Source organism: Leopardus geoffroyi, chromosome E1, assembly GCF_018350155.1.
Source record: "Leopardus geoffroyi isolate Oge1 chromosome E1, O.geoffroyi_Oge1_pat1.0, whole genome shotgun sequence".
NCBI classification, from domain to species: domain Eukaryota; kingdom Metazoa; phylum Chordata; class Mammalia; order Carnivora; family Felidae; genus Leopardus; species Leopardus geoffroyi.
This window is the reverse complement of record NC_059330.1, coordinates 28,737,049-28,751,131: the sequence shown is the minus strand read 5'-3', so window position 1 is coordinate 28,751,131 and position 14,083 is coordinate 28,737,049. Positions and strand designations below refer to the sequence as shown.

Below are 14,083 nucleotides of genomic sequence, written 5' to 3'. Positions count from 1 at the left end.
CCAGGGTACAGTCCTCTTGCCTTTTCCTTAAATCCCACAACTCCCAAGATGTTCTCCCAGTGGGGCTAGAGTGGAGCAGGTACCAAGCCCCGATCGCCCCCACTTGCGTGCTGCATGACTTTAGGGCAGTAACTGAACTTTCTCTGGGCCTGTTTTCCTCACCTGAATTTGGAGCTCACAACAGTGCCTTACCTCCAAATATCGGGGTGAGGTTTACACAAATCCATGCATGTGAAGCACCCAGACCGCTGCCTGGCACATCAAAATGTTCAGTGACGGCTAGCATCGTTACTGATGATAGTAGCACTGCGTCTGCCGCCACTGTCTGGGGTGATGACCCATTCTGGGGTCCCCACTCCCTCTCCTGAGCTCCTGCCTGGAATGTGTAACTGCCATTGGACAGGCTGGCGCAGAACCACCTCACCTTCAGCGTGGCAAGCCTGGAAGCCGTGAACTCCACATCCTCCTTCGCCAGAACTCTCCGTCCTGAAGAAGGGCACCTCCCATTCATCTGAGCTACCAAGTTCACATGCTGCGAATTCAGGGCTTTCTACTTCCTGAATGTCTCTGGAATGTGCCCCCTCTGCATTCCCACGGCTCTGCCCTTGTTCTGCTGGTGCCACCAGGGCTCCTGACTTTCAATCCGTCCTTCTCGATGCTAGCAGGTTATTTTCTAAAGCTTAGACTGGTGATGTCTCTGTCTTGTTGAAAAGATACGAATGACAACCCATTGCTTGGAGAATAAAATTTGAACTCCTTCGAGAGGCCCTGCCCAGCCTGCCCTTCGCCTACACTCCAGTCCCTCCCCTTTCCTGTCCTTGCCCCTTACCCCCATGGTAGGACAGTCAAGACCACTTGCTGTTCCCACTGAGCAAATGGGAAGGTGAGGAAAGCTTCTTGCCAAGTCTGTGGCTATATTAAGCACAGATAAGTGGGAGCATATCCGCTGTGTCCCACCTCTGCAAGGAGGCTGAGGCTGAGCTGTGGGGCTCAGGCTTGGAAAAAGCGGGTTCCAACTGGACCCCAGGGAAAACCAGACATTGCCCTTCTGGGATTTCCGCAGCCCCAGACAAATGCTGGGGCACAAGAACACGTGGCTGCGGCTTGGGAAACAGCCCATTCTCTTGCCTAAAGAGAAGCCTTCTAGCATCACTGAAGCTTAGTCAGGTCCAAGGTGGAAAAGAACGTGGCGCAAACATCCAGATAATTGGGGTAATCCTATCCCTTTCTCCAGCTTCACCGAACTGAGCAGGAAACTCAGAGGACGCTGACAAGTAATTAGCAGTAACACGTGGGGGTTTTGAAAGAACACATGAGAGAAACACGGAAACACGGGAAACATTTTTTACTCAAAATAAATGAGTACGCACCTCCCCTCCTGGGATGGTAACTAGATGGAAACCTGTGGGATTGCCAACCTGACTTCCAACTGAGAGAAGGATTCCCAGGCCCCTCACCCCTTTCCCGGGGCACCAATGCCAATGTCATGCCTGTAGCACTTTCTGTGAACTCTCCTTCTCTTGAGTAGCCCGCTGCTCCCCAGCGGTCCCTCTGTCCATCCTGCCTACATACAGCTCAGGGTAAGGTAGTAGCTCTCCGCATGAGCTCCTGGGAGACAGGGGGTGTCCTCTGTCTCAGTGCTTGCACCACCCGGCCTGGCAGCGCCATGAGTGAGTACAAATCTCCCTCAACTTACAGTAGTTACGGCCCGACAAACGCATCATAAATTGAAAGTGTCATAAGTCAAAAACACATCGAATACATCTAACCTGCTGAGCATCACAGCTTCGCCCAGGCTGCCTGACCTGTGCTAGGAACACTTAACATTAGCCTACAGGTAGGCAAAATCATCTACCACAGGGCCCATTTTATAATAAGGTGCTGACTGTCTCATGTCACGTATTGAATTCTGTACTGAAAGTGAGAGACAGAACGGTTGTATGGGTACAGAATGGTTATCAGTGTATGGGTTGTGACCCTCCTGATCTTGGGGCTGACTAGAAGCTTCGTCCTGCCGCCGACATCACGGGAGAGCCTCGTATATCACGAGCCCGGGAAAAGATTCAAATTCACATTTCAAGGTAAAAGATCCAAATTCACAATTCGAAGTAGTTTCTACTGAGTGTGTATGTGCTTCGCACCATCATAAAGTCGAAAAATCACAAACTGGACCACTGAAAGGCAAGGACTGTCTGTAACTATTTGCCAAAGGACTGACTTCTGACTGGTGCGTGAGACGCGTCTGGTTTGCCCTTACAAAAACCACATGTCCTCCCTTCACGGGTAAGTTTGTAAGGCTGCAGGGGTCCTGACCTCCTGTACAAAGTCTGCCAGCTTGTTCTCTACAAGGCAGTGGGGTGGAGATCAGGCATATATAAATGGAATTTCAGGTAACGTTTATCCAGGGGCCTCAGGTGGCTCAGTTGGTCAAACATCCGACTTCAGCTCAGGTCATGATCTCGTGGTTTGTGAGTTCGAGTCTGGGTTGCTGCTGTCAGCACAGAGCCCGCTTTGGCTCCTCTGTCCCCTCTCTCTGCCCCTCCCCTGCTTGCACTCTCCCCAAAATAAATAAATAATAACAAACGAACAAAAAGGACATTTAATGTCTACAAAAATGTTCACAATGTGTTTGGAAAAGGGAGGCTATGAAACAGCTTATGCATTATGAGCCCGTTTATTTATTTTCATTTATTTAGTTATAAGCATAGAAGAAAATTTGCCAACATATTAACAAATTGTTGAATGAGAGTTTTATAGATAACTTTTATTTTATCTTTTTTTTTTAAGTTTATTTATTTTGAGAGAGAGAGAACACTCAAACACATTTGGGGCTCAAACCCATGAACTATGAGATCATGACCTGAGCTGAAATCAAGAGTCGGGCACTTACCCAACTGAGCCACCCAGGCACCCCAGATAACTTTTGTTTTATTAATAATTATTATTAATTAATACTTTTCTGGACTTGCCAAATCTCCTACGCTGAATGTACATTCCTTTGTAATCATATATATGTATATGTCTGTGTTAGTTTTCAGGGTCACCTTGATTGGAAGGAGGAAAGTTAAACATAAATACCTTTCCCTCCGTAATTACATTTAACTTAGGCAATTTCAAGCCAGTTCTAGGGCCTTTTTCACCCACTTCCCATACTGAGACCCCCAAAATGAACAAGGTCTAGCCCTTCCTCACCTCACCTCCCAAGTCTAAGGGGAAGGTAGATGTGGAGCAGCTGGCAAACAAGACAAGGCAGAATGTGACACGAAGGTCAAGGTGTAAGCAGATCTAGGGAGGAAGGGGTTCATTGTCACGGGGGAGAGCTCAGAGAGGGCGCCTTTGACGAAGTGGCTTTTGAGCCTGCACAAATATTTCACGAGGCTAGACGTTCAATCCTGGCTCGGAGCAGCAGATTCCTTCTTCCTCGTAAACTCCCTCTAAACCTGCTCCGTCCGCATAGTGTGGTGACCAAGACCTTGGCGCCAGTCAGACCAGGGCACAAGTAAATCCCTGCTGTACTCCTTACTGGCGAGGTACTTAGCCTGAATCTCAGTTTTCTCATCTCTAAAACGACAGCAAGAATATCACTGTCTTCCTCACTAGATTAAAAATAATAATGGTATGGGGCGCCTGGATGGCTCAGTCGGTAGAGCATACGACTCTTGATCTTGGGGTTGTGAGTTTGAGCCCCACACTGGGCGTAGAGATTACTTAAAAATAAAAACAGTGAAATAAAAATCATAATAGTCAATGATAAAGTTTTTTGAGCAATTTACAATGTGTCTGACCCTGTTTTAAGCACTTTGGCACATTTTACCTCATTTAATCCAGAAACACCCTAAGAGGCAAGCATTGTTTTTCACTCCTATTTCACAGATGTGGAAACTGAGGCAGAGGGAGGTCAAAAGCTTTGCCCAAATTCCAGTCGTAAGTGGGAGAACCATGGTACAAACCCAGCCTGTGACTCCAGAGTCCATACCCTTCACTACACTCCTGGAGTTAACAATTACAATTATTATAAAAGCAAACACATGATGCTTACTATGTGCCAGTTAACCTTTACATTATTTTTAAAAAGTCTTTTTATTAATTAATTAATTTATTTTTGTTAATGTTTATTTTTGAGAGAGACAGAGCACGAGCGGGGGAGGGGCAGAGAGAGGGGGAGACACAGAATCTGAAGCAGGCTCCAGCCTCTGAGCTGTCAGCACAGAGCCTGAAGCAGGGCTTGAACCCACAAGCTCTGAGATCATGACCTGAGCCAAAGTCGGATACTTAATCAACTGAGCCACCCAGGCGCTCCTATTTTTATTATTTTTAAACTCTACCCCCAGTGGCTCGGTTGAGCCACTGTCTTTTGATTTTCTCTCAGGTCATGATCCCAGGGTCCCAGGATCGAGTCCATGCTGAGTGTGGAGCCTGCTCGAGATTCTCTCTCCCTGCCCCTCTCCCCCACACTCTCTCTCTCTAAAATTAAAAAAAAAAATTTTTTTTAGGGGCTCCTGGGTGACGCAGTCGGTTAAGTGTCTGACTCTTGATCTCGGCTCAGGTCACGATCTCACCGTTCTTGAGTTCAAGCCCCGCATCCGGCTCTGTGCTGATGGTGCAGAGCCTGCTTGGGATTCTGTCTCTCAAAATAAATAAAAAACTAAAAAAAAAAATTTTTTAAACGTTTAAACTCTATGCCCAATCTGGGGCTTGAACTCAGGACTCTGAGATCAAGAGTTGCACGCTCTACTGCCTGAGCCAGCCAGGCTCCCCAACACTCACATTCTTACCTCATTTACTCCTCAACAGCCCTCAGGTAGGTACTACCATTAGGCCTTGTTCACAGATGAGGAAACTGAGGCACAGAGAGATTAAGTAACTTGTGCACATTTGTTTTGCAGAGCTGGGATCAGGAGGAGGTGGTCTGGCTGCAGTGTCCGTTCCTCATCACTGTAATACACTTAGACAATGATGCCTGTTTTGCTTACTGTCATTCTTATAATTCTAAGAGGCCTGCCCGAAATCAAATTAGTCTAAGACGTTAGATCTGGTCCATCCCAGCAATAATGATTCATGGAGGGGGTTGGGGATGGGGCAAGATGAATATTCCTGAGTCGGATTTGGGGAGCAGAGCCACAGGTAAAGGAGCATCTGGGGAGGACCCCTCGGGCGGGCCGGTAAATGGCCAAGGAAGGAAAGAGAGGAAGCTGGCGCTACATCATCGGTCCCTGAGTGAGGCTCTGGGCACTCGTGGAAAGGCAGGAATGTCTTCTTCTTTGGCAGAAGAGCTTCCCTGGGGTTGTACCACGGCCAGTTCCAAGGTGGTGGGCAGGGGACCCTCCCTAGAGGGCTGAGTGATATCTTTGAGGGAGATTCCACTTACTGGGTGTCTCTTTTAAGTTTATTTTTATTTATTTATTTATTTATTTATTTATTTATTTATTTATTTATTTATTTAGAGTGAATGAGCAGGGGAGGGGCAGTGAGAGAGGGAGAGAGAGAATCCCAAGCAGGCTCCACGCTGTCAGTGCAAAGCCCAACGTGGGGCTCGATCCCACAAACCGGGAGATCATGACCTGAGCAGAAATCAAGAGTTGGATGCTCAACTGACCGAGCCGCCCCTACTGGGTGTCTCTTTAAAAGGGAAAATAGAGCCCTCTGGCAGAGCTGAACCCTTGGGACAAGGGGACCCTGAGGCTGTGACTCAGTTTCCAGGGTCCAAGACCCTCAGCTCCAGGTCCCATACCTGATCCTGCAGGGCCTGCTTCCCTTGGGGCAGGAGGAGATAGAGGCCAGGGCTCAATTCAGCTCTGTTTCCTAATTAGGAAAGTGTCACATGATGGTGGCAGGTCAGAGGGGAGGCACAACAATATAGTAGCATAGAGGGGCATAGCTACCACTGCACAGTGGGGTCACTGGAAGCCCAAACTGAGATTTATGCTGTTGTTTTTTTTTAATGTTTGTTTATTTTTGAGAGAAAGAGCACAAGGAGGGGAGACACAGAGATGGGGGGGGGGGAGACACAGAACCCAAAGCAGGTTCCAGGCTCTGAGCTGTCAGCACAGAGCCCAACGTGGGGCTCAAACTCACAAACTTTGAGATCACGACCTGAGCTGAAGTCGGATGCTGAACAGACTGAGCCACCCCAGGCTTGGTTTACTGTGGGTTCATGGATTATTACTTTCCTTCAATGTTATAATTTATTATCATTATTTATTTCAATGCTTAGATTGTTCCAGATTTTGGCCATTTCCTTGCTCCTGTGTTCTTTCAGTATGTTCCCATTTTATCTGATACATTCCTATCTCTACAAACTTGTGCAAAGAGATGTTTACACCACCATGGTAAACCTGAATTAGACCATCAATGGATGCTAAATCTAGGGGGAAATTTTGATGAGGAGGATATTTGAATGGTCTTAAAGTGTTTTTCCATAGACTGCTTATTAGTTGCAAGGGGGAGAAAAGTAATCATAAGTGGAGAAACTGGGCAACACCTTGACTGGGTGATCTAAATTAACATCATCTATGGGGGACAGAGGGACATCATGTGCCTCCAGATAGGATATCCTGAGGACACATTGCCTCAGCAGTATTCCTGCTGAGAATGCATTATCTCAATTTAACCATGGGAAAACATCAGATAAACACAAAACGAGGAATGTTCTATTTTTTAAAATGTCTTCTCGTTTTTTAATGTTTATGTATTTATTTTGAGAGAGAGATAGAGAGCAAGCAGGTGAGGGGTAGAGAGAGAGGGAGACAGAGAATCAGAGGCAGGCTTCGTGCTGTCAGTGCAGAGCCCCATGCGGGCCTCGAACTCATGAACTGTGAGATCATGACCTGAGCAAAACCAAGAGTTGGACACTTAAACGACTGAGTCACCCAGGCACCCAGAGGAACGTTCTATTAAAAAAAAAAAAAAAAAAAAAAAAGCAGGGTCTGTAATTTAAAAAATAATAAGAATAAATAAAGGTAGTCATATAAATGTTCCAGTTTTAAGGAGTCTAAAGAAACACAACAACTAAACACAATACCTGACCCTAGACTAGACCTTATACTGGGTGCCGTCAAGGATATAATTAGACCATCTGACGAAATTGTAATATGGAAGGTAGCTTAAATGAAAGTATTATATAGATGTAAGTGTATAAAGTTAATAAGAGTATAAGAGTGTAAGAGCATTATCTATGTTTAGGAAATGCATACAGAAGTATTTAGGGATAAGGGCCGTGATGTATGAAACCCTGTAATAGTTTTTAAAAAATTAGAGATAGAGAGAGAGCCTATATGTAATTAAACACGGAATAAAATGTTAGCAATAGGTGAATCTGGGTAAAGGGTATACAGGTGTTTCTTGTACTATTTTCATTTTTGCAACTTTTTGTAATTTTGAAATTATTTCCAAATAAAAAGTGTTTGAAAAATATTTCAAGCTCACTTTATGTTTTCTGTGCCCAAGCCCTGCAATCAGGGTTTTCTCCGGAGGATCCTGGTGAGCAGGAATATTTAACCACATTTGAAGAAAAAAAAAAAAAAAAAAGTGAGTGAGAAAAGCATTCCTAGCATATGGAACAACATGACAGAAGGCAATGAAATGTGAAATGTAAGCGTAGGCGGAAGAACGGACTGGTTTCTAGCAATAGCGAGTCTTCTGAAAGGCCACCCCAGCAAAGGGCATCCCAGGATGAACGGCGGCCTTCCCAAGGGCTGCAAAACGCAGTCCCCCCCCCCCCCCCCCCGCCAGCTTCCCGCAAGCCTCTCCCGATTCGCCGCACCTGTGTGATTTGGGTGCTGGCTACAATAAAGTGACAGCTCCGGCCATCCTTCAGGGGCCAACGCTATTCGGCGGCACTTCACCTGCGGAAGCATAGAGCTGCACTGTACCTATTTACATAGAAAACGTACCACTACCGTGCGGGGAGAAAAAAGTGAAGCAGCACTGGAGAAACTTCTGCAGGAGGACGGCTCGGCGTGAATGAACACCCTGACTCGACCAATCAGAACGCAGGAGATTTCAACCAATCCCGGCTCGGGGGTGCTCCGGTGGGGGCGGGCCGTCACGCCCCGGGTTGGTGGCTCGCAGCTGCTCCCCCGCAGCCCCGCGGTAACTCTGGTCGGCCCAGGGGCGGGATCGCGGAGGGGAGGCCGGCAAAGTAGATCGGGCCAAACGGTGGAGGGCACCGGACGCTAGGCATGGCAGTTTGGACACCACGGGAGCTTGACCGATGCGGCCCTGGCAAAACCCACGTTTGCAGCGCTCTCTGCGGGGGGGCCCCTCTCTCCGAGCGCGTGAGCCCCGGGACGCCTTCCTTCGGGAAAGCAGGTGGAGCCGACTGGGACTGACTCGGGAGCGAGCAGGTGTGAGGAGGCTGTCAGGTTCTCTCCCCCATCCTGCCTGGGCAGGAGGCGGCGCTTCCTTTCCTCTTGAGAAGGCAGGAGGGCAGGCCCGAGCCAGACTTGCAGTCCACTGTGAGAACTCACTCTCTGGTCAGGAGGTGGGACCGCGGATCTTGTGTGGATGTAGTGCGTGCAGGGGCAGGAAGCGAGATGGAAAGACTTCTCTGAAGCAGGATGCACCGTCCCCAGCTGGGCACATGTCATGACCACTTTTCCAGGTCTCCCAGCCCAGTGGTTCTTCCCTGGGTCTAACCTGAGCCCTGTCTGCCACATCTCCGGCCAGCCATCAGTTAGCGGCTTTTCCGAAGATGCGTCTTCCATCTAACCGTCTCATTCTTGCATGAGGCTCTGGTTCCTATGCTGGATGCCAGTCCTCAGAATCTGAGAGTCTGAGGTGGGGAAGCCATGCAGGAAAGCACTCGGCTCCTTTGTAGGTCTTAGGGAGAATGCAGTTAGTGTCTCTGAGCAAAGTGATGTTGCTGTTCCTGGGATAGGAAAATAGGAGGACCAGGTGAAGGGGTGTCCATTCTTACTGTCATTCTACAGCTGAGGAAAGGGAGGCCAGAGAGGTTATGTATCTTGCTCAAGATCACACAGCTCCAGGTGGCACGGCCTGGATTTACACCCAGGCCTGTCAGATTCCAACTCTGCTTTTGATTGCAACCCTGTATTTCAGGGACGGTCTGCCAGGTCTCACCCTCCACTGGATCCTCTGGGGGCCACACTTACCTGTTGCTGTTGTTTCTAGTCTTGGCACTTGGTTCTTTGCTGTGTTTCAGGCTTCCCGGACACTGGGACTCATCGATACAGGGCAAAGTCAGTAAAACCACAGGCTGTCACAGCCCCACTAATTTGGAACCAGAGATTTAGGGGATGTGGAACCCACAGTCGGACTTAGAAACCAGAGGGTGCTGGCCTACCTCTACTTTATTTGGGTATCTGCCAACTTCTCCTGTCACACTGAGGAGGAATGAGCCAACCACCTAAAGTTACAGGGGAGGTTTCAGAGGGAGCCACCTTTACATTGGTTTTGCAAGACCTCTAGGGGTTCACAGTGGGGGAAATGGGAAAGTTGCTTGTGGGGAGGCCATTCTAGGCCTAGGGAACAGCATATAGAAAGGCTCCGCCTCCTTTGACTCTCTTTCCCCACCTCCAGCCTTGCCCCATTCTCCCTCAGCGATCCTTGATGGCCACAGAGCTCCTGGTGTTGACAAAGTGGCAGAACTTCTCTTGTGTTGGACAGGCCACCGTGAGTCAGGGCCTGCTCTCCTGGGATGACGCTGTGGCATTCCGGGAAGGATGCCCACCTCTTCAGCTAGAAGTGGCTCATGGACCCCCACCGTAGGGGGATTCCATACTAATCACTTGAATCTTGCCTGTTTCTTCAGCTACTGATTTCATCCTTTTTATGGCTGAAGACACATCTTTTCTGCCCCTTGACTGAAGCTGAAATGATCACAGCTGGCTTGGACTAGCAGCCTGTCTCTGAGGCCTCGGAGTCATCATGTCCAACCCAGGGCAGATGAGTGGAGAGGGGAGGGGACCGGGGTGAGGGTTACACCACAGGAAGCACAAGGACATTTTCTCCAAAATCTCTCTCCCCGCCCTGGGCCTCTTCCTAACCTCCAAGTCTCCCATTTCCCTCCTCCCTCTCCCCTTCCCCCCACTAAGCAAAGTTGATGTCTCTCTGGCTCTTTTCCCCGCTAACAAAGCGAGGATTCCTTGGCTCCTGAGCAAGGGCCTTGGGGATCCAGGCTCCAAGTCAGATCTCTGAGTGGATTAAGCGGACTCTGTAAAGACTGTGCCTTTGGTGGCCCCTAACTGCCCCTAAGATTGACAGAGATTTAAATTCGCATCCCAGTCTCTGAGGCTGGCTCCTCTCTCCATGAGCAGCCTCTAGAATTGGTACATCTGCTCCCAGTCTTGGACCTGGCACTGACTTTCAGACAGAGCTGATGGGCATGATGGGCAGCACGTCCCTTCCATTCCCCCTTGGTCTCCTTGTCCTCTCCATTTGCTTCTGCACTGCCCCTCCCCCCCCCCCCCCCCCCCCCCGCCCCGTGCCAAAGGAATAGTTCACTGGCAGAACACAATGTTGTCCTCAAATGTCCCTCTTTAGCCTGGTAGTTCTTACTCCAGGCCCTTTCTAGATGTGTTTAGGGAAAAGTGACATACAGGTAACAAGGCCGATGCAGCCAAATGCATATGAACCTCACTTCTGAGAAAAAACCATAAAGAATATAAATTTACAAAATACTCCAGAGAATTCCTCCTGCATGGTTGGCAGGTACACACTCAGAAAGGATTCATTCCCATAAGAAGAGTGATTTTAAATTCTTATTTTACGTCCTCTTCAAAGAGATATTTAGGATTGGGAAGGAGATGGGATGGCAATTTAAGATAATCAAGGATGAAGAAAATCTCTGAAATTATGATGCAAGTCAGGGGTGATACAGACTCTTAAGTGTGAAAATCCCTTCTCTTCCCATGACATGGCAGTTTTTGTAAAGTGAAGTATACTTGACCCTCATGGTCCAGGGCCAAGATCTGGGTCAAGTGCCTGTTTTGGGAAGGGAAAATCTAACGAGCCAACCCCTGATGGGTTGCCTCAAGGAGAGGGCTAGATTACAGAAAGATCCAACAAAGCAAAGCCCTTGACCCTCTCTCCATTCCTTCCTTGGGAACCACATGGGTCTGATTGCCCAAAAGTGGGCAACCAAGAGAAGCTGGTGTCCAGATCAATGCACAGTCAGCCAGTCAGTACTGAGCCCTAAACCATTACACTGACCTGCCGCCCACCCCCCGCCATTTTTACAAGACCAGGGGGAGATTATCCAGTAATCTGTCAAGGTCAGACCAGCTGTGGGGGAGATTTATAGGCCCAAATGGGGACAAATGGCATTTGTTCAGACTACGAGACTCCTTAAGGAGGAAATGCAAAGACTGCAGGACTGAGGGCCAGATTTATTAGAGCAGGGAGGGGAAAGTGATTACATCCCATGAGCACACTGGACTTTTAGTCCATTGATCCTCGGACACTTCAGGGAAAACCTTCACTATCCCCTCTCCATCCCGCACCCAGGTCTCTTCGGAGAGGACTAAACTGCAGAGTCCCTCAAGAAGAGCAGAGAGACCTGTACACCCAGGACTGTAAAGATTAACTAGCAACTCAGTGAAATAACACTTCCTGTTTCCGGACAAAAACACCAGGTACACTTTTCCTCCAGCTGTTTTCAGAGTCCATAGAGACTAAAGCAATCGTCAGAAAAAGTTTGAAAAGCCTCAATTGTATATAAAACAGGTGTAGGTACCCAAAACTTTTTTATTAAATGAAGTGTCAGGTTCATCTTGATTTGCTATCTGGTGATACTGTCACTGGAGTACTTGTCATGTCTCTTAACAGCCTCCTTCGAGGTGGCAACCACATGTGAACCACCTTTACTGTCCTTTAGTGCCGGATGGTGTCTGGCACATTGTTGGCACCTAACGGACATCTGATGGATCTGGTTGAACACAAACGGGCCTAAGACCCTTTACAAGTAAAGACATTGGCTTCTAGAGCATGAGAAATGTTCTAAATCCATTTTCTCTTTTGGGTGGAACAGGGGCCTAAGCCTGGGCCACCGCCCCAAGGCCTGGCTGCCTAGACTTTCCTCATGCAGACTGGCAGTACTTGTGGGGTCAGTCTGGTGCATTTCCACCCTCCCTTCTCTGCAGGAGCTCGGTACCAACCAGCTGGACATCAGTCCCTCCCCGTTCCTCCAGCCCCGTGCTGATGCGTACTACCTGGAGAAGCAAGTGCTTTCAACATTGCTGTACCATCACGGTGAACCGGTGAAGCTTCTGAGATATTAAGCAATCCATAACATTTGTGACCGGTTAACTTTAATTTGTCAAAATAAATCTGCAGTATTTTGCATGTTAGTAATACAGTGCTGGTATTGACAGGAAAAATCATCATCTGCTTACATAGAAACCTTCGTTTAGGAGCACACCTTAGGAGGGAAATGGGTATACAATAAAAGGCAAATGCAGGCCAAGCAGCGAGCCCTAGAGCATAACAGGCTGATGTCAGATTTGAGGATTATCTAATACAACTGTTTAGCTGCCAATCTGATAAAGGGAAGCTCTCAACCAGGTTACAACCAGAAGGGAAAAATAAACTCTGCTTTTCTCGTAGCGCGGTGGCCGTCGTGCCTTCAACACTTGGTTGAATCAGTTCATCAGCATCAAAACTCAATTCCAGTTCCAAGACACAGGAGAATCTTACCACACAACCTACCGCCACCCCCCCTTCAGTGGCCCGCCACCACCCCCTTCCTGCCAACTCTCTCCCTCCCAAAAGAAGACACGACGTGGCTTTATTATTGCAGACAAGCTTCTTAAGTGAATAAAGAATGCATACAAAATAGCATTTTAACTGAACTCATACAATGAAGTCTCACTCCTGTTTATTATACAATGAATTGATAAAACAATCATTTCTAGTATATATCTTTTTTTTTTTTTTTTTTTTTTTTTTTTTTAAGAACTAATACTTTCAGGGTTCTGACAACCACACTCTAGCCTGGGGGTAGGGTCCACACCTGCCCCCACTGAGGACTGCTCCTTGGGCCACTGTGGAGAAAGCCTGGGCTGTCTGAATCACGGTGGACGGTGATTGCCAGCCCAGCCAAAGAGATGACAGGTCCCAGCAGGCAGAGCCAGAACCCAGTCCTGGGGCTGCATGCCAGGAAATTGGGCTTCCTCCAAATGTGGCCACTACCTGCCCAATCCAGGCCTCAGCAGGGCCACGTATGGGCCTTCCCTACACAAGTCCTTCCAGTAGTCCACACATAATGCTCTACAGATTAAAAACAAACCATCTTTGTACTGTGGATAGAACAGTTGTAACAAAGTCATAGCTACATATTTTTCTCTACATTTTGTTTATTGAGACAAACTAATTAAAAGGCACAAACATAGGGCATGTTTACATGGACATTATAACAAACATATACATTAAAAGTGTAGGAATGTGTTGCCTTCCTGCTAAACAGAAAGTTCCTAAGCTTTTATATATACAAAAGTTGTACAATTTAATGTCCTAAAGTACAAAAGATCATTTATAAAATTATTTTACACTAAGTACTATTTTATTTTTTACTACGTAGTTCAACCCCCTCGAACTGTTTTGTATAATGACACACAGATACCTGTCCCTGATGTAGGAAGTCTGCCTCAGATGTAAGGTGTTTGATGCTTGAACTGACACAGTGGGGTATAAACGGAAGTCATCCAGTTTGATAGTCAGTCCTGCAAACATTCTGCAAGATTAATACAACTAAATTCCACTTCTCTTAACTGCAAGATTAAAAAAGAAAAAAAAAAAAAAACAAAAAACAACCCAAAACATATTGCAACTTAAAAAAATCACAGCGTCTTGGTTTTAGTAACTTTTTTTTTTTTTTTAAACACAATGCTTTAAAAACATGTGTGGCATGATGGTGTAAAGAGTATCTGTTTCCCTAACTTTTGGTTTCTACTTTATGTACAGAGATAAAACATCCTGCTAAGAAATAAAAAGCACATGTCTTAACGTGCACAATCATTGCTGGGTTTCTACAGGGAGTACAGATAGCTGTCTCCCTGAAAACACCACAAAGCTGATACAAGTGTTTTTTCAAAGAAAAAAAAAGTGATGTCCATATTTACAAAGT

At 47.1% G+C, this 14,083-nt stretch overlaps 1 long non-coding RNA gene across 1 annotated transcript; it reads left to right on the top strand.

Annotated features, from left to right (window-relative positions):
- The first annotated feature begins 7,754 nt into the window (after nucleotides 1-7,754).
- On the top strand, nucleotides 7,755-13,759 carry LOC123603403. Its single transcript, XR_006714863.1, has 2 exons — nucleotides 7,755-8,345; nucleotides 12,102-13,759. It is a non-coding gene; the product is annotated as an uncharacterized LOC123603403 (long non-coding RNA).
- Nucleotides 13,760-14,083: the final 324 nt, after the last annotated feature.